Source organism: Aotus nancymaae, unplaced genomic scaffold (assembly GCF_030222135.1).
Source record: "Aotus nancymaae isolate 86718 unplaced genomic scaffold, 86718_ANA_hifiasm-v0.15.2.pri h1tg000046l, whole genome shotgun sequence".
Lineage (NCBI taxonomy): Eukaryota > Metazoa > Chordata > Mammalia > Primates > Aotidae > Aotus > Aotus nancymaae.
In genome coordinates this window covers 5,550,025-5,571,254 of record NW_026988460.1, presented here as the reverse complement: position 1 = coordinate 5,571,254, position 21,230 = coordinate 5,550,025, and the positions used below count along the sequence as shown (strand labels likewise).

The 21,230-nt window shown below is 42.7% G+C and overlaps 1 protein-coding gene across 4 annotated transcripts in view; it reads left to right on the top strand.

Moving 5' to 3' along the window:
• Positions 1 to 6,449: 6,449 nt before the first annotated feature.
• The window catches only part of FOXP1 (forkhead box P1), a 635,379-nt gene continuing 620,598 nt past the window's right edge, over positions 6,450 to 21,230 (top strand). For 2 of the 4 annotated variants that reach the window (XM_064361902.1, XM_064361903.1), the window contains exon 1: positions 6,450 to 6,520. The gene's annotated coding sequence lies outside the window, so the exon portion shown is untranslated. The remainder of the gene's footprint in view (positions 6,521 to 21,230) is intronic. The other 2 variants (XM_064361896.1, XM_064361897.1) reach the window with 1 other exon arrangement.

Here is a 21,230-nt window from a genome sequence, read left to right as displayed (position 1 = left end):
CATTTAGAGAATGGTCTGCCCACGCTTACTAACCTCCCCTCTCTGAATCCACTTTTCTCTTCTCAACCCTCCCTTCTTTCTTTGCTGTGTTGACCTCCACCTGGATATCTGCCACATCTATGGAGAGCAGGGAGGGTGAGCAGGGAGGGTGAGTAGGGAGTTGAACTTGTTCTTGACCCTCTGTGGCCTCAGTTTCTCCCAGATCTGTAAAGGGATCCGTAGACTGGCTGTTTCTGAGAAGGCAGACAAACCACATAGTCCGAGGACTGGTCACTTTGTGAAGTGGAAAGAGTGAGATGGAAACCCACAAAGTCACGACACCTGGATTCTAATCCTTGTCCAACCATTTTTATTTTGCCTTGGAGGGCAACTGAAATCCTTGGGCCTTAGCTTCCTCATCTGTAATGTGATATTCTTAGTTATGCCCATGTTTTTTAAACTGTAGGAACCTTGGCACTGAGAATGGCATTAGATAACTCTGAATCACATATTGAGAACTGTATTCCTTTCTGATCACTTTAAATCCTTCTGGTTGTTTAAAAACACATACACAGAAAAGAGAAAAGAAAAATTTCCATTGATACTTCTGTCCTTAACCCTTCGCAATATTTGCCACTCTCCCTTTTTTATTTTTTTAAAAAATTTAATTTTTGTTTTGACCCTCCAAGAGAAGTCAGTGACTTTGTTTTGACTGTGCTTGTTTTTAATTTATGGTGTGTGATACCGATTTCCCGTTTAAGGCAGTAATAGAAAAAAAATTAAAGTAGGCTGATTTAAATGAAAATATTTACTACAATTACCATAATAAGTGCCCTCCAATGAGCATAGTATATTAATTATTCAGGAATTGTTATGTTATAGAGATATGGCCAAAATCAAGACACTGGTAATTGTGGTTAAAGAAACAGTAAATTAAGTGGTTTTAGTTTTTGTTCGATTCAAAACTTACAAGAGCATTCAGGCTCGTCATCAGATGGTCAATGTCCACTCCAGTTTCTGTTCCCAAAATGTGCATATATTTAGTGGCATGGTATTTGGTGAATGACGCCCATGTTTGATGTATATAGTTAACAGTAATGTGGCAGGTCACTAACATATTCTGGTATCTTTGGGAAAAGTTTGGCTGCAGTTAACTATAATTTGCTAGTTTTGCATTTACATTGGGTTTTTTTTCCTCCTGTTACTTAAAATATAACAAAATGGGGACAAGCACCTTTGCCTTGGTGTAATTAAAAATAAAATTATGTCAGGAACATCTGTTTTCAAAAGGGATTTCTATTTGTTTTATCACCAAAAGGTGGCGTCCTACCCCCATGCCCTTTATTTAAAAACCTTTCTTGCTTTAATTTAACGAAAAGAAACTTCCAATTGATTACTGATAAAGAAATTAAAATCTGCTCCCCACGAATGTAACTTGACAGTGTTGAAAATGAACAATATGTTAAGCTGCAGTTAAATTTCCTTCTAATGTAAACCAAATGGACATCGAATTCTTTAATAAGGCAGCACATTAGACAGTATCATATACAAAACTGAGTACAATATATCATGGGATTTACAACCAGGATTTCCTTTTGTCTGCAAAACTTGTTGCTAACCTGACTTTGGCCCCTCCTTGCAAGTGAATGTAGAATTTAAGGCAGTGAAAATGCAGAATAAGATTAGCGACAATGTAAAGATCTTTTTAGTATGGCAATCATAATAATTTTTAAAAAACACACTGCTTAATCTGAAAAACAAGATCAGAGGATGAATTGTTCTTTACAGACTATGACTAGAGCTCTCCACATTTAAATAACTTGTTATTCCCCTGAGTTATAATTCTACAATCAGATACCATAAACATGTTATATTTGGCACAAAATACTTTAGAAATTAAAAAACATTTTTAATAGGTTGACTACTACAGACCCAGTAGACTGGTTACTTTGTAGATTCCCATTTAATTCTATATGAATCCAGCATATGGAATTTCCAGTGATGTCAAAGGTTGTTGGCAGTATTAACTGAGTTGACATAAAGCTTTTAGATCAGTGCCTAGGTCATAGTAAGCATTTAAGAAATGTTAGATGTCATTACTGACAGCTGTAGACTGCGAGCTCCTCAAGGGCAGGTATTTTATTTATTTATTATTCCCTCTGTGCCCACTCTGTGGTCTAGAACACAATAGGTATGTCATTAATGTCTTTATGTCTTGACAAACAAGACATTGAACCCTAGTATCTAGGAAGCTAGGACATTCTACACAAGCTAAAATGCCTTTTATTTGTCTAGATTCTAGTCTCAAAGATTCAGTGAACAGTCTTGTCTGGATAGCATGGAACTTTATGCAGCATGCATGCAACGTGAATTCTCCCAGGCTGGAATTACCTTAGCAGCCTCCCTTTCTCTGGCTGTATTCTGTAGCATCAGCGAATGGCTTTGTTATTTTTTTCAAAACTTTCGAAAACAGATACAGTTTTAAAGTGATAGTCTTATGCTACCCTTGAAATTGAGATTTAAATTCTGTAAATGAATGTTTAACAATATTTGTAAAGGGGCATTATCCAAAAGAATTTATAATCACCTTTTCAGGATATTATCTACAACTATGCTGGTCTCAAGACCAAAGGGACAGTAAGCCTCTCCCCTCCTCGCAACGGGAAGCACTTTGTAGGAATCCACACGGGTGACTTTTAATATATTCTCATGAAGAATTGGCCTGGTGTACACCATCCAGCCAGTAGCTGGAAATACTGGTTTGGGAGTCTGGCCTCTTCCGAGGTGATGGGTCTGAAAAAATTTATTTCTGTTAGCAACAACAAAAAGACATAGAGGTCTTACAGCTTTTCAAGTCACGTTTTGGAAACAAATACTCCGCTTCCTTCTCTTTTCGTATTGATAAAAGTGAAAGAAATACTAGGGTCTTTTGTTTTCTATATATATATGTGTGTGTGTGTGTGTGTATATATATATATATATATATGTATATTTCAAAACATTTCATTCAGGTTCCTAATTTATTCCTTCGAATTTCTAAATTCAACCAAACTTCAAAACCGCAAAAAGAAAAAAAAAAAATCTCACCTTTTCAAAGAATTGGACAAAGCTTTTTGCACGTGACTGATCACTGTGAGAGCAGGTAATTTGTGTTAAACAACGGACTGACATGCTAGCCCCCAGGCGTTTTCCTAAGAGGAGCCATGGCAAGAACACAGTTCCTGATGCAGCCACTTTCCCCCAAAGTGGACTCGACTGCACATTCCTGCAGTGACTCTGACTAGGAAGGGGGCAGAAGCTCGTCCCACATTCACACTCTCCTGATTCCGAGAAACAGGGGAGCAAACCCCTCGCTGGCTGGCGGGGTTTCTGTTTCCTTGCAAACAGAGGTTTGTCCTTCTGCTGAACTTTCACCTTCCGAACTCGCCTTCTTTCATTGGACAAAGTGCAGAAAGAAAGAGGAGAGACCGAGGGAGGACGGGAGAGAAGGAGAAAGGGGGTTGAAAACACCACCTCCCACCTCCCTCTCCTTCAACTGTCACTGATGGCAAAACACTTTCACTTTTAACTGGAGGAAACTCACATCCTAGCCTGTCCTCTCCCCTCCCTTTCATATTTTTAGCTCAGAATCCAAGCAAATAGCCATCGCATTCCCATCTTCGTCCCTAGTTGTTAACACTCTCCCTTCTCGTTTTTTCCGCTGTCTGAATGGGCCCCCCTTTTCCCATCTCCTGAGGAATTCCCCCCTCCCGCCCCCAAGCCCCTTATTTTCCAGGTCTTTCCTGCCAGATCCCTCTGTTGCCAGGGACTGCTCAGGCGTTCCCTTCCTCTCTCTGGTCCGCGGGGCTCTGCCTCCCTCTCCTCCTCCCAATCCAGCCTGGACGCCCCTCTCTTCCCCCTCCCTGGATCCCTCCCCCCAGTCCCCCCGCCCTATTCTTTGGCAATTGCGATTTTTTTTTTTCTGGGAGCCCGGTTGTTTACCCAGCAGGTGGATGTGACGTCAGGGACGCACAACAGCAAAAAATAACAACATCTCCCTCCGCGACGTGTTGGCCTCTCTCGCGCGCCTTATTTATTTATTTGTTCCGGGATGTCGCGGGGGGAGGGGGTGGGCGCCAGCGCCCCGGCCAACGGCAAAGAGAGTACAGCTCGCGCTCGGGGGGGCCGCTGGGGTGTCCGGCGGGGTGCGTGAGGCGGAGAGGGGAGCCCAGCGGAAGGCCGGGGGTCGGGCCGGGGGGCGCCCCCGGCCGGTGCTATCCGCGCCTCTGCCGCCGCCGCCGCCGCCGCCACCGGCGCTGGCTGAGCTCCGGGAAGCTAGTCCGGAGCGGAGGAATCTATTGTTATTTATTGTGTGGCGGTTGCACGCTGTACTCGCGGCGGCCCGGCCCTCGCCCGGGAGTGCGTGTGTGCGCGTGTGTGCGCGAGTGAGTGTGTGCCCGGGGTGCGCGCGCGGGCGGGAGTGGGCGCGCGCGGGGAAAGGCCCGAAAACACCTTAGTTTGCACCGAGAGACCGTTTGCAGCGGGTGAGTTTGTATTTTTCCATTTCTGCTCCACTTTTTCCCAAGCCGCCTCCTGTCTTGTTTCCGCCACTTTAAACAACAACAACAACCAGCACAAAAAAAAGAGAAAGAAAGAAAAAGAAAAAAATGGAAAAAAAAAACAAAAAACTACTTTCCACCTCCAGGCTCCACGTGCATCTCCCCCAGCCCTCCCCTCTTCCTCTTCCCCCAGGATCGGGGCCCAGCTCTGGGATGGGTGGGGGCTGCGGGCCGGCGCGCGGGTGGAGGGAGCTCCGGCGGCGCCCGCACCCTTTGGGTTTATTTGCATAAGTCAAATGGGGGCGGGGGCGACTGCGAGGAGGCAAGATAGCCTCCCCGTAGGCCCCTTCACGCCTCTCTCAGCGCTCTCCACGATCGCCTGGGGGAGAGAAATCAATAAGCCCAGGCCGCACGGCGCAACTTTCGATGCCCGGCGTTGGCGTCCGGTGGCCGCCCGGGAGTGGGGCCGGTGTGGGGTCCCAGGTCCTGGCCGCGGCGGGAGGGGGCCCATGCCCGGCGCCTCCTAGGCCCAAAGTTTAGACTTGGAGCAAACTTTTCCCCTTCCTTCTCTGCGGGTGTGTGCCCCCTCGGTGCCCTTGAGCTGCCCCGCGGGCCCCAGCAGACTGACTGTGGCGTCTGGCCCTGGGCCCCGCGCTGGGGAACTTCCCCGCTGCCACGCGCGCATTGCCCTGAGAGTCAGTGGCGAGGAAGCTCTCCCGCCACCCCCTCGGAGCCCGGAAAATTCAAACACGCACCTGCGCACCCCCAGCCAGACACGCACCCCCACGCGCGCTCGGTCCCCGCTTTCCCGAGACGCGTCCGCAACAGCCATGGCCAGATCCACGGGTGGGTGCGGGAGCCGGATGCGCTGCGAGTAGTCGCCGCGCAGGATCCCTCTCCTTCCATCACACACATTTTCTGATTTTATCCCCCTCTGAAGATTGGGGAACGGGGGGATTTCCCAAGCTCCGATCTGTCCTGCGACGCGCGCGTGTCGCTTCGTCCCTCCAGCTCAGTCCTGGCGGCAGATGACTCTCCGTCCCTCGCTTGCGCTTTGCCTTCCTCTCGAGCTCCCCGCGCTCTATTCCTGTCCCGCCGAGACGACTCCCCGGAGCCAGCGAGCCGAGGCTGCGTGCGCTTCGGGTGGGGACCACGGCGGTGGTGGCGGCGCCGGGTGCCGAGGAGTTTGCCAGTTGCCGCGGGGTCGCGGTCATTTGCTGCCTCCGCCTCCCCTCGCCCCCGCCTCCCGCCTCCCTCCTATTCAGACAACGTCGCGCTCGGAAACTTAGATTCCTTCTCCTTTTTGGCCCTGGACGAGCCCCCCTCCCCACCTGTTGTGAGCTCCGCCTTGGTCCCGGGAGACTGGCAGTGACACACGCGGGCGCCGGGGAGCTCCGCGCCCAGGAACAAAGTCGCATGCCCCCTCCCAAGTGTTTGCTTCGAAATCGCTGCCTGCAGCCCCCACCGTTCCCGCGCAGCTCCCGCCCCCTGTGAGAATAAGGACTAAATAAACAGTTGTAACTCAAACCTTGCGCCCGCGATCGTATCCCCATCCCACCCCCTTCTCCCTATTCCTCCCCCCTCCTTTTTGTTGTTGCAACTTTGTGAGATCCTGGGGAAGGTGCTGAGACTTTGGCTCGGGCCGATTTCCCGGTCTCAAGATCCTTGCAGGGATTCCCTGAGCCGCATCCTCTCTTCCCTCCACGCGCACTCGCGGGTCCTCGGAGCCCGCTGCCCTCTCTGTCCTGGCCCCTCGGCCTACTCACCCGTCCCGTCCCCTTCAGTTGCCCCCAGCCTGCCCGGGGAAGACTTGCTGAGGGTCGCCCCGGTTTCTTGTCGACAGCAGAACCCGAAAGTTTGCAAGAGGAAGAGAGCGCGCCGCGAGCGAGCGGGCCGGGGGCAGCGGCAGCGGCAGAGGCAGCGGCGCTGGGGACCATGGTGCTGCCGGCGCCTCCTCCGCGGGCGTGAAGGCGGCGCTCCTACTCCCTCCCCGGACTCCGAGGGTAAGTCGAGGCGGCCGCGGGCGCGGGGGCCAGGGACACCGGAGAGCCCAGGGCAGCGCCGTGGGTTTTCCGTCCCCAAACAGCCAGCCGGGGCGGCGCGAGCCTAGCGATAAGGCACCGGGAGCGAGGAATGTGCCCATCCTCAGGCCGGTAGGTGCTTCGAAATACTGGACTTTCCCCTTCCCCTTTTTTTCTCTCTTTCTTTCCTAAATCCGAAAATCTGGAGATCAAAGTTTAGCGTGGAGTGTAAAGTGCTCCGATAAAATATGGTGACATCCTCACCCCCCTTCTCACCCCACTCCCCTCTTATAACTATTAATTATTTCCAAGTCATTGTGTCCAAATACCCTTGCTGGGCTGATTACAAAGTGTATTGATTTAGTCTGGGTTCATCCTATGCTTCTGTCTTAATTCATTTTCTTTTTGCTGGACCAAAAGACCCAAAATGAAACTTATTTCTTCCTCTTCCCTACGTCCCCACCCCCCAAGCCCTCATCTGTGAGGCTTGAGCAGAATAATGAAATTAATATAAACATTTCATCTGGTTGCATTTGACTTTCTCCAGTCCACTTCTGAGGGGCTGGGATTGCGCTCATGTCTGCTCACAGGTATTTTCCAAGTTAGCATTTTCTTTTTGTTACTGCTCTTTAAACAGGAATGCCGGAGAAGCATTCTGGATTCCCTTTGAAATGCGTCTGTACATTCAAATCGACTACACTTCACCACTGGTCGTACGTAGACTTGAGGGTTTAGGACTTGGACAATAGCTGAGTTGAGAAGATCTCAAGGATATTTAAAGGAATTTTACTACTACTGAAAATATATTGAAGAATCGCTGCAAAATTTTTCCACTCCGTCCCCTTTCCCCCACCCCCGTTTTTCCACAGCGAGAATCAGTTTGGAGGGAGATGTGTAAACCAGAATTTGAAAAGAAATAGTAAGACTTCAGGTGTTTTCTACCCAGGGATAGCCTACATAATTGAGACAGAGGAGTTCCTGCTATTTTTCTGTTCCAGAGAGAAGTGTATCAAATCTTTTTTAGAATTCCACTGGAGTTTTGATTCTCAAAGTGGAAATACCCATCCCTTTGGGTCCAGGAAAAGAAAACTGGGCTCACAGTTTCAGAAATTTGAAAATTTTTTTTTCCCCACTCTGTCTATTTGAAACGTCTCACAATTAAAGAGCAAGAAAAATATAAAAAAGGAACTCAACTAGTTACCATTCAAAAGGTGTCAGCTAAAATCTCACAGCAGAGAGGGAGAAAAAAAAGGTTGAACATCTTGCCACTGGCTGCATCCCCCACCCCCCTTAGACTTTGGATTAGTCATTGTATGAGAGAGAGGGAGAAAAAAAAAATCATTTTTTTTTTTTTTGGAAAAGTAAAGTAAACAGCCTCCAACTGCTGAACCTTGACAACCCAAATTAAGGAAGCAGGAGAGATCAAACAGAACTGCTGCTGGGTGGTTGTCAGGAGCTGCTACACGGAGAACCCTGGACTATTCGATCAAGCAGCAAGGCTGTATGTTCACTTATGCAGAAATGGACCATTGCAAATGCTAATCTTTGTTGTGCAAGCGAAGGCTCACTTGGAAGGAAATACTCAGCCCCTCTATGGGCAGCATTTGAGTTCCTTATGGATGCCGAGTCGCTAAACAAATTATTTTTTTTAAATGCATCCATCTTTATGAGGAGAATGCCACCCAAAAATGTATTAAAGGAATATTAAGTCGTCCAGAGGCTGTCTTGCTACCAAGAACTGTGCAGTGGAATTCTTTTTACCGACATTAGACTCCTACACTAGAGTTAGATAACGTTTTCTCACATCGAGTTTAGAAGATCTGCCTTGTCAGGGAAGCCAAGGTTTTGTATGTGAAGGTTTAAATCTGATGTGAAGCTCAAAAAAAAAAAAAAAAAAAAAAAAAAAAAAAATCCCTGGTGATGAAGTTTTGTGTCAGCCCACTCTTGGAATTTAAAAAGGCGAGAGAGAGCACTCTCCAGATTAGACATAACCTCTTTTTTTAGATTGACATTCAACATGACCACGTTGCTACTTTTATTCAAGTTCTCTGTAACTTGTCCTTGCTTGTTGTCTAGGAAAATTTAACTGCTTTACATTTTTAAAGGGAGTAGTAACAGTAATTACTGTAGCATTTTGTTTTCACAGGTTTATCAAAGTATAATGAAAGAAACATCAGCTATTCAAATTAACTGTCTCTAGGGGTTTATATTACTGGAGATGTCTGTAAGATTTTGTGTTTATATTTAAATCCTGGAGTATAAACTATGTAACACTCTTTTTTTTTTTTCTGGGCTAAACTATCCCCAAATTAAATGTCATTTTAAATTAAGTAGAACAAAGTAGGAAGTAGGATAAGCAAACACACACAGAAGAATAAAAATACTTGTCATTTAAGGATTATATTTTTAATTAACAAGTGTCGGTCACATAGTAAGCAGTTTATATATTTTTTATAAGCCAGAGTTTCATAACCATGGTGCACAACATGTTTCAAAGTCTAGTTTTTACTGGATATAGCTTTATTGTATAATTAAGCAATGTGAGTTTAACATACACATGGATGCTATTAGGCAATTTTCTGCAGTATGTAATGTTTTGAAAAAGCTATAAATATTTTCTAGTTAAATCATTTGTATGTACAATAGCAACAGTTAACTGAGTTAGTATTGAGCCTAGGCATGGTTTGCTGTTACTGAGTTTTTCTAAGACTATACCCCTGGCCTTGTAAATTTGCATCTTAGGTTCTGTCGAAGGGTATGTCTGTTTTCAGCAGTTGTTTAAATTAACAGAAGAATTGTGATATTTTTCAAATATATTTATATCACAGCAAGTCCAATGCCAAAATTAAGAAAGAGAAGGAATATAGCAGATGTGACAACTTCTTTTGAACCCAGCTTCCTCTTTGCAGCCAATCTTATTGTGCATATTTATTTGGTTTTCATGTTTTACTTATGACTCAAACTCAATTTTGAAACGCTATCTTCTAAGATTCCACATCTCAAAAAGTATGTATATTTAGACAAGGTTAGGTGTTATAGAACCTATCACATTTCAGTAGGAATGCCAAGAATATTTAAAGGGTATAGCAAGAATTTTGTCCTTTAAAAATAATTTTAGATAGACATTAATAAAACTTAAGTAGATTGCAGGCTGTCAGAAAATAGTATAAATTTTGTTTATGATTCAGTTACTTTAAGGTACTTACGTTAAAGAAACTCATTTAACCCCTGACTGAAGAGCATTAAGTGGGGAGGAGAACCCTCCAAAGAGCTCCCACTGCCCTTTGCTCTCCGATAATCTTAAATTACTACAATTTAATTGCAACTTCAAGGCATTCAGTATGAGCTGTTTCTCCAGGACTGAGAAAGGGTTTCCAGAGCATGGTTAGATTTACACAGGTGGTATATTTGTTTTGTTTTTTAATTTTTTTTGTTGTTGTTGTTGCTAAGGGCTTTTCCTTTCCTCCTTATCCTGTTAGATGTCACACTTCTTTTCTAGATTTCAGTCATAGTAAATGTCATTTTTGCTGTACCAGCAATATTGGCCTTTTTTTCCTTTTTAAATCTGTTTTTTTGAATCTAGAGTATATGAAGCTGTCAAGCAGGTAGAGGTTTGTTTTCTAAAGAAGACAACTTTAAGAAAGGCATCTGCTGAATAGACAGGTGAACTTTATACCTGAGCCAACATACACTTTTATTATTTGCAGGGGATTTTTTTTTTTCAAGTTGATGGTAGTTAGTCCCACCAGGTGATCAAACATTGAGTTTGTGAGACAAGCCAGCAAGCCAAGTTAGTTTGCACTTGGGCACATGCGTTTTCTGAATGATCTTTCTTGTGATTTGTTACTCTACTCTGTAGACCACTTTACTATACAATATGCTATACAGGGAAGCATCTCAAACTGATTTTTCAACATATTTCTCTTCTGCATTACTTGGATGAATTAAGGTTAAAGGCATCAATAGCTGGAATACCAGCAGGCCATGAGATGAGACAAGTTCATGAAACAAGGGCAAACCTGGTGAAATTTGGGTTATATCTTCTGCATAATAGTTTTTTTTTTTCCCCCTGGGACGTTTGTAGTTTATTTCAATGTGCATGTGACCATGTGCTTAATGGAAATTAAGCAGATTTGGCTTGTATTGCCAACCTAAAAATAAATGTTGTAAGGAATGTTTGATTTCTAGAAGTGTTTTAGTTTTGCATCCCATGGATAATGTTCTTGCAATTAGGGCTACGAGGCTGGTATTCTGCAAGGAGGAAGTACAGTGGGGGAAAGTGCATGGCAGTCGGGAAAGACAATTAGACAGTGTTCTTTGTTTCTGTAATAAATTATTCTTATTAATTACAGTCAGTTTGTGCTAAGGCATTTTTCAAGCCTTGTTTAGAAGTCAGCTCCATTCACAAGAAGATGGTGCCAGAAGCTATGTTCTTCTCACTGTTGTTTTACCCAGTCGTGAAATCTATTGACCAGATTGGCTTGTGGATGTCTCTGCAAGGCTTGTGTTTCTTTTTGCAAGCCCCGATGCCAGTTTTTAATACATTCCCTGCCTTGTACACAACAGGTGTTTGTTCGGTAGTTATTTTATGGGACTTAGAGTGAGAAAAAAATGTTTCCTACCTAGCTATCTGCTGAGAGAACCAGCTGCCTAAAAGGAAGAACCTGGTACCTGAACAGGTGTAAATGGATGTTTCCTTATGACCCTCCCCAAGCTGTTTTATTTGAAAAGGGGGGGGGGGGGCTCAGTTTAGTGCCATGAAATTTACAATTCAGTTATAATAATTTAAGATTATTGGGAGAGTGCAAAGGGCAATGGGAGCTTTTTAGTGGTTTGGCCTTGGTGCTTAAAGCTGCTCAGTTGTAGGGTTAAATTAGTTCCTTCCATCTGAGTACTTAAAGTAACTAAATCATAAACAAAATTTATATTAGATTCTGACAACTAATAATCTATTTAAATTATATTAAAGTATCTGGGCAAAAATTTAATTAAAGACAGAAGTACTGTCAAGCCCTGTAAATATCTTGACAGGTCTACTCAAATGGAACTGATATCACGAAATATTTACATATGTCTGCTGTGTTCGGGAACATCTCAGCAGTGCCTGTGCAAAGCTAATTGCACATTCCTTCCAAATCACATTTTTAATAAAATAGTGTTTTTTTAAGAAGGAATATGAATACATACACAATTGTGTTCCAGTGTTCTGTTTACTATTTACTGCTCTATACTCAGAATCATGTTGTGATGGCTATATTTCCTCAAACTGCTGCTAATTCAGATAAATAGCTGAAATGGGATTATTGCATAGAAAGCTCATGTTCTGTTTGATTTCAACAGTTTGAAGTTATCAGAGGCTAGCATGTTATAGGACAATTTACTGAGGGAAACATGGATCTGAATGTGGGATTACTGGGACCTGTTTATGTTCAGTAGAATAGATTTGCTTAGGATAGGACAAAGATTTTCTCCTGAGTTTTATGTTTGGACATGTATTTATTACTCGTAGTTCAGGTGGACATCCACATTTTGCAAGATGCTTTGATTTTAGCTAATTTTGTGATTCACTTTATTAGGACGTTGTAGAATATTTCTCGCATCAAACTGAATTTCCGAGGTGTCCTTTCCCCCTCCCAGCTGTGCAATTGAGTCATAATGCTCCAAGCTCCCTTCTTTTGAATTAGGGGTAATATTTTAACATATATTCTTTGAGCCTAGGGATCTAATGATACAGGGTTTTGTTATTACTCACATGTTTAAAAGATGTTCTTGGTGCTCTCAGGACAGTGACTGCAGCCTTTGTGGGGGAGGGTGTGATGTGAGTTTTGCTCGAGTTTCTCCCACCCTGGTGCCTATCTCCTGATGGATGATTCCCAGCCAGCGGCACTGGTGGCTTCCCCTCCTGGGGGTGAGCACAGAGATGGAGGTGGATGCGCATGTCTGAAGTGGAAGGAGGTTGCAGTTGGTCCTAATTCAGCCTGGTTCAAAGTGAGGTCCCCTGCTCACCTCCATCCCTCTCTCTCTCTCTCTCTCTCTCTCTCTCTCTCTCTTTCTATCTCTCTCTCTCTCTCTGTGTGTGTGTGTGTGTGTGTGTGTGTATGTATGTGTGTAGGTCATTAAAATACAGGTCCTTGAGTCAGAATTTTTGCTGACATGGTAACGTACATTTATAACAAACTTCCCTTGATAATTCTGATGCATAGTAGAGACCCGTGAATCAAGTGATTTATTCTGCTAAATTTCTGGAACTGAAATCTCTATCTTCACTTGGATTTTACTGATTATTTCTTTGATTTTACCTTCAGGCCCATCCTGTGTTATTTTTAATGTATTTTGATTACGAAGGAAAAACGGTGGTTTTAAACGAAGCACAAGTATTGGAATCACAGCAGAGCTGTTGTTCCCAACACAGACACAGTTGCATGACTCCTAGATGTGCCATATCTGGGGTAGGGCCAGTGTCTGCATTTTTAAAAAGCACCCCACATAGTTCTGACGCCCACCAAAGTGGGAAAACTGGAGCTGTCAATTATCAGAGTTGGAGGAAAGCCTGCAGCCCCTTCTTAAAGGTTTAATCGAATTGGTTGGCCATTGTAAAACCTAAGAGAGGAAAATGGGGCTCCTTTTTCAGAGTCATGCACAAAAAGAAACATTAGAGACTTAGAGAAACAGAGGCAGAACAAGAGCCTTACAATTCAACAAATTAGCAGGAATAACCTGGAACATCAGTAGTTTTTACCAAATGTCAATATTAGATAATTTCCTTCTGAATTTTGTCTTGTCTGCATCCATGTTTCCCAATGGGTGTTGTCATGCTGTAGCTACCAATTAGTGTCAGATGGCTCTCTAGAATTTTTTTTCTGAGTATTCCATCTTAATTTTAAAAATCGTAACTGTTTGCTCTTTAGATTAACCCTGCTGGCAGAAGTATTTTCGTTTTCCCAAGCATCTTGGGAAATTCTCTATTGTATGTGATGGGGCATGCACAAATATTGATGGAAATACCCTAACCAACAATGCCGTACAAATAAAGAAACCAAAATCCTAAGAAGAAGGCATCCTACAAGATTATGAAATAAAGGAAGATAAAATGGGAAAGAGGCTTGTTTAAATATTCAGGGCTTCAACTAAAGATCTAACCAGTAAGATCAAAAGAGTTATTTAAATAAAAGTTGTTCAGACATTTTTTCATCTGTATTAATAATGTGCCTTTTGAAGTTACCCAGTAATAACGTGTCCAAAATGCCCACACCTAATTCTTAATTTCCACTTTGACTTTGGGTGTGGCTTCATTTTAACAGCTCCCAAAAAGTTGGCAATTGTTTTTATGTTTAGAACTTCACAGTTTGCTTTGTCTGTAGGTTTAGGTGGCATTGGGGATATTCCTCTAATAAAAACTTGTAACATTTCTGTTGTGACCCCGATGCACTTAAATAACAGTCTCACGGACCAAATTTTAAAAGTAGAGTGTCTCTACCACTGCACGAAGAATTTCTATAAAAGATGAAACATGGAGCTAATTGAAAGAATAGACGGCACAATGGTTGGGGACATACAGTTACCACTGTCACTGGTAATCTACAGCTTTATGTGAAGTCATTCTGCCTTGTTTGTTGAAACGATGTTAATCATTTCATTAAGAAAGGTTAAGTAATTAACTGATATTTCATTAGGGAATCAATGATAGACCTTTTTTTAGTGATATATGATAGACATTTTCTAATAGAAAGTTTGCCCCATTTAATTATTTGGAAGGAAGCTAGTTGAGCCTTGGGAAGGAGGGGTGGGGCAGCTTCAGATAGCATCGCTGTCCATATGCAACTTTAAATAATCTTGGAGAAAATGGTCTGTTAAAATAGAAAAATCATTCAGTCCCCTGTCTTCCTTTATGCTCTCCATCAGGCATGTTGTTGCAGACCCGCTGTTGTTTTGCGTGCCTTCTCTAGGTTTAAGAAGGGTTCAGCTGCTTCAATGTGTTCATCTTATTTTCTAAATAATGGCTTTTGTTGTAGTGTGATGCCTGTTGATAGTAAACGTACAGCCGTAACTTTGGTAAGCTTACAACAAATTCTTATACTTGTAGAAGCAAGTTCTCCTCCTTGCCGCTGACTGGGGGTGCTTCTCCCTTTTTTGTCTTGCTGTCCTTATGGCAACTGCAGGTTTAAATATTCTGGGATGAGGATGCGGTGGGGGTAGGGGTGGAGGGACTCTCCGCCTGGCAAAAGTTCCCCTTTTCTGATACCTTTTTGTCCTGAAATCACACACAATGTATGCTTCTTGCATATTTTTCCTTGTGTGTGTATTCATGTCAGCTCAGAAAGATACTTGAGAGAAATTTCATTTCTGTGTTTAATTTTGTTTTGTTTTGCTTAAGAAGCAGGTCAGTCATTTTTACTAACTACAGAGTATCTCTTTGTTAGAGGTGACTTTCCTAGAGCAGTCTCCTAAGGTTAATGAATTCTTTACATATAATCCTAAAGAACTTTTGAAAACGTTGGGAATGGATTTTATATTGGGTTGTTGGGTTTCAGTATTTGTCACCAGTCGCAGAATTGTTGAATAGAGTGTGATGCCTTGGCCTCAAGCACTTTGATCTGTGAGTTGAGAACAACTCAACTTTCCTTTTTAAGGAAAGAAATCAGGCTGATATTTACAAAGTGATTTATCTTAAAACTGTGTGCTTATATATTTCCATTTTCTTTGTGAAATATGTAAGGCACAAAAAAGGAACAAAGAATAAATCAGTGAGCACCCATGTACCTGTAGCCCAGCTTAAGAAAGAAGATGCTGCTGGTTCAGGTAGGAGAGGCTCCTGGAATATCCCATCCTCATCTCACCTCTTTCCTTCTTTCCTAGCGGTTACTTCACCACTGTTTGCAGCTGGGTGGTTTTCATCTTGTGTAGTTCTTTATATGTTTAATATATATGCATGTACAGGATTCTTCAAAATACAGGATTTTGTTTTGCATGTCCAAGGTTTAGTCTGAAAACATCCTAGTATACATGTTCTTCAGTAACTTGCTTTTTTAAAAAAATAAAAAAATCAACAATTAGTAAAATTCATCCACGTGGATACATGTAGCTGTAGCTTATTCATTTTCCATGTGAATGTTTTGATATACTGGATATTAATTCAAGACGAGTTCTTTACATTTGACCTTAAAACCCAGCAGCATTCTGTACATTAAAAATTTCAGATTCATAAGAAACCATCAGTCTTGACTGAAACTTCATAATTTGCTCATTTGCCTGTGCTTTGGGGGCAAAAAACCTTAAAAACCTCAACCATTTATCAGCGAATTTGATTAAAAAAATAATCTATCAAGTGGCTGATCTCTTACATTAAGGAAAAAAACAGGCAAAGCATTCATTTGAAGGAGCCTAGCCATTTTCTCTTTCTTATTTAAAGACTTGGCTTAGAACTTAACAGTTACATATGCAGGGTAGCGAGTTAAAAAGCGATGTTTAATTAACAGGCGCTTTATACTTCTGTATCCTTGTTATGATATAGCACCTTGTTCTTCAGTGTAGAAAGTGATTTCTGCATATTTTAAAGGACTGGCATCTTTATGGTAAGAAAGCCATATAAATAAAGATATACTTAGATGAAAATCGGAACATGTTTTTAAAATAGTGTGTGTCTACTTTCATCTCTGTTATCAAACTTGCTGCATAAGCCAGAGTTGATGCTCTGTGATTATGCTAATGACCAAAAGAATCGATGATGCGAGACAAGATGAAATCAGTGGCATAATCGGAGAAAGTTATCAGTTTTTTTGTCATTAAGTATTAGTGATAAATAATACACTGTTCATTTTGAGTAGATAGAACATATTTAATTCTGATGTACAGAGTTTCAATTTAGTCAGGCTCATTGCTGAGCAAAATGATCATCTTTTGTCATTTACGAGGAAAGAAAAAAGGACATTTTTGTCAGCCTGGCTAACTGACGTGGGCCATCTAGAAATGTTTACCTTGACCAGCCAGGGAAGATTGGAAAAACTTCATTTTTTTTTTTCCTACTAGACAACTTGGTTATTTGTACTGACATTTTATTAAGAATATCATCAGATACTCAGTAAATACCATAAATGACCAGAGATGTTAAACAAAACAAGTGTAAAGGTAGATAGTGTGTCCCTGAAGAATGGGGAAAATGATAACAAAGGGGGAATGTTTGGATAATGCTCTTTTTAAATGACTGGTCTGTGTTAGCCAGGGACTGTTAGAGTTGGTATCACCCATTAGACAGCAGTTTTAATTTTTTTTTTTATTGAGTTTTTCATATCAAATAAGATCATACTTAGTAATGGTTTACTTAAAGAGAAGTAATACTTGTAACTTAGCTTTTCTTGGGTTACTAAAACCTTAGAGGAAAACACTGATCCTACCTTCCTTGTCAACAAAGCGTTTCTAACACATTTCTCCGTAACAGACATTTCTCTGTGGATAGAGTTCAGCAGTTGTTTTACTACTATCGACAGTACCTAGTGACAAGAGAGAAAATAAAAGAATAATTAGCAATGTTTTGTGGGATGTGAAAAGTGATTGAAGTCTACAAGACAAGGAAATCAGATTGATGTTATTTTTAAAAAATACATTACAAAAATAATTCTCTTCAAAGCAAAGCCTCCTACCCAGGCTGGGGCCAGCTGTGCTCTGCCATTTCCCTGCCACAGCCCTGTCCGTCCATGTTGGCTCTTACCAGCAAGTACCATCTGCTGCTCCAGCAGTGGCCTTCTCTATGGTAAGGCAGGCCAATTGGGTCAAATCTTGTGATCTGGCAGATGTCCACTGGGAGCTAAGATTGGGCCAGGCTCATTTTTATGTGTGTCCAAAGCCAAGATTTCAACTTGGTGAAAGGCTGTGGAATTTATTTCCCCAAGTGTTGCCCAAACTCTGTTCTTTTCTTCAACTGCCTCCTTGGGCTGAGATGATTGCTTAATGCTCTTAATTATGCTGGATCCCTCTGTATTTTCGAACACCTGTGGGTAATTCCGATCATGGGTGGTCACAGAGGCTGGCTCAGTGAACGGCTTCCCTTTCCGAATGGGAAAATCCCAGGGAGCCGGACCATGCACCGTGTGTCAGGGAGCTGAGTGGAGGCTGAAAGAGGATGGAACGCTTCCCTTGAACTTGAACTGGCATTGTTTTGTGTCCAAGTATCCTTCACCCTTGTACTGGGGAGAGTATTAAAATGAATAACTCAGAAAAAAATGCTTTAACAATATTCCTAGATTGTATGATATCCACAACCATTATCCATAGCCTTATCTCAAAAAAAAGAAAACAAGAAACAAAGTGTTTCTTTCCCTTTACTCAGGCCAAGTGAGCACTAAAGCTTCCTGTCAGAATGAGGAGGCAGTGGGGGTCACTGTGCTTTTGAGACTTGGAGTATCAATGGAAGAACTTCGTACACTGCCCTGACCCCTCAGGTAGGGACCTGTCAGAGCTCCAGAAGACCTAAGGGATGATCAGAGCTGAGCCACGCCTTTGTCCATGAGGAGAATGGGGTTGAAACTGGAGACTGATTTTCACTGAGTCAGATAGCCATTGGGATCATAATGATATCCATAACTATATTTAAATAACTTATGAATGTGGATGTCTACATTGGCACATATATGTGAGTGTATCTCTCTCTGTATGTGTGTGTGTGTGTGTGTGTGTATATATATATGAATATGCAATTCATATTAAAAAATATAAACTATATAGATCGTATTCCATATACTGTTTTGTCACATGCTGCTCTTTCACTCTGTATCAGAGTATTTTCTGCCAAGCACGGTGGCTCACACCTATAATCCCAGCACTTTGGGAGGCCGAGACAGGTATATTATTTGAGGTTGGGAGTTCGAGACCAGCCTGACCAACATGGAGAAACCCCGTCTCTACTAAAAATACAAAACTCGCCAGGTGTGGTGGCCCATGCCTGTAAACCCAGCTACTCAGGAGGCTGAGGCAAGAGAATCACTTGAACCCGGGAGGTGGAGGTTGCAGTGAGCCGAGATCACACCATTGTGCTCCAGCCTGGGCAACAAGAGCAAAACTTCATCTCAAAGTCTCAAAAAAAAAAAAAAGTATTTTCCACTATAATACAACTGTCTTCTATATGACTATCTATAACTATTTGCTCTTCTATTATATGCATTTATACTTGGCTTTCTTTCTTTCTTTGAGGGCAGCACTAGAAGGACCAAATGGTCTCTGCATTTGTAACTTACATGGGATAAGAATAAGGACATAATGGACCTGTGGAGTTGACGTGTTTTCTGTGGATATGTGTGTTATGTGTATGTGTGCAGTCGTGTACACATGTGCATATTTGGGATCTGGAACTGCTTTTTCTTAAGTAATTCAGACTCACAGCTCCTTGAGGTTAAAAATGCATCCTGTCCCTTCATAGCCCCATTCAGCCCATTAGTGACATCTGTGTCTTTCTTTTTCTTGAGCTCTGATAGTCATACTTAACACACTTTGGTTTGCAGCTTGGAGCATGTATTAGGGATGAAGTGAAAAAAAATGCTGTTCTCTGCATTAAATATAAATTTTTGAGAATCTAGGACAACCAGGTTTCATAGAGTGTAAAAGCCCATGAAACAAGTTGTCTGTAAAAATGTAGTGTCAAAATCCAAGTCTTATGAGGCATTTGAAAATTCACAGAATAGGCTGGTCACAGTGGCTCAAGCCTGTAATCCTAACACTTTGGGAGGCTGAGGCAGGTGGATCACCTGAGGTCAGAAGTTCAAGACCAGTCTGGCCAACATGGCGAAACCCTGTCTCTACCAAAAATACAAAAATTAGCTTGGTGTGGTGGCTCATGCCTGTAATCCTAGCTACTCAGGAGACTGAGGCAGGAAAATTGCTTGAACCCAGGAGGCAGAGGTTGCAGTGAGCTAAGATTGTGCCACTTCACTCCAGCCTGGGTGACAGAGCAGGACTGTCTTAGAAAAAATAAAATAAAAAAGAAAATTCAGAGAACAAACAAAAAGGAGAAGACCAGCTGTATAATCTGCTGGCTCATTGAAAAATTAAAATCTGTGGTCCCTATTTAAAAAGTAGTAAGTATTTCAAACAGAGCATTAAACCAAGGGTGGGTGGGATTCTTCTGAGCTTGGGGCTTTTCTGAACGTTAGGCCCTGTGGGACTACAGAGATCATGCGTCCATGACACCAGCTCTGCCTGAGATTCAGAAACTGTCTTGAAGGGCTTTGCTTCTCTGCACCAAGGTCTCTTCCTCTGTAGAACAGGTGGCCTGGGTTGGGACAGGCATAGAAGTCCAAGGCCCTCCTGTACAGCATGCACTCATCCATCTCAGTGTGCTCTATTGCTAATCCAGATTGGGTTGCAAATTCCTCAGGAAGCACATACCGTCTCCTGGATATGCATTGAGTGCAACATCTTTGCCATTTCCAGGACGGTATTCTCTGCAGGCCTTCTGCAAGGTCCCATGAAGGAGGCGAATCCTGCTCATGTTTCTTTCCTTCCTTCCTTCCTTCCTTCCTTCCTTCCTTCCTTCCTTCCTTCCTTCCTTCCTTCCTTCTTTCCTTCCTTCCTTCCTCCCTCCCTCCTTCCCTCCTTCCCTCCCTCCCCTTCCTTCCCTTCCTTTCTTTCTTTTCTTTATCTCCCCTCCGCTTTCCTTCTCTCCCTTCCCCTCCTTTTCCCTCCAATCCCCTCCCCGTCCCTCCTCTCCCCTCCTCTGCCCTCTCCTCCCTTCCTTCCTTCCTCTTCCTTTCATTTTCTTTCTTTTCTTCTATAGCCCTTTCCCCAATTTTACCACTTTGATTGTATCTTCCATCCCAGTCACCTTCCCTGCCCTTCTTTATTGTCACCTGCCCTTCACTGTCACCTGCTTTGTTCTGGAAGAGCCCGCGGGGCCTACAACCTGAAGGCAGCCTCAGGAAAAAACTTCCACTCTTTTCTTCCTTTTATCCCAAAGTGTTAGTTGTTAAATAAGGAGATTCTTTCTGGAAGTGCACTGTTTGTTTCAGCTTTCAGGAATTGCAAGCTAATCAGGCCCCATCAAGTAGAGATTTGGTTGACTCAAGCTTTCAGAATGCAAAAGTCATTTTATGGACGTGTGGTGTGGCTGCATTGGACAGTTGGGGCTCCCTCACTGATGAAGCTGAAATGAGCTTCCCTGACGGTGGTTTAAGTCCAACTGGTTTGAAGTCAAGAGTGGGTTTTTCGGTAGTACCAGATTTTAGAATCTTAACGTAATTAGATCATTCTGGAATGTTTCACCTTAGACTAGGTAGCTTGCATTCTTTCCTGTAATATGCACTGATTGTCTGCCACTTAGCAGCTTTGGCATCCTGAGCAAATGACTGAGTCTCTGCATTTCAGTTTATCTTGGTGGCAGTGATGGACTCTGATGTTAGGATTGATGGGAGGCATCAATGAGCAAATGTGTGCAAAGCCCCATGAGTGTTGGCTCATGGTAAGCACTTGATTCTTGGTGGCGGTTTATTAATAATGAGAATTGTTTCTGTTACCTGAAGTTGTGTTTCATGGGAACAATGTATTGACAGTCCACTTTTTCTTTAGAATGTTTGAAGATGGAAGTGGGGAAGCTTAAAAAACTTGTCTCCCATGCTTTCTTGCTTCGTTCCCACTTTCCCCACGTTGTTTGCCTGTCAGTCTCTTTTCTCCTATCCTCTTCTTTCCAGCACAATAGCTCCCCCTGACA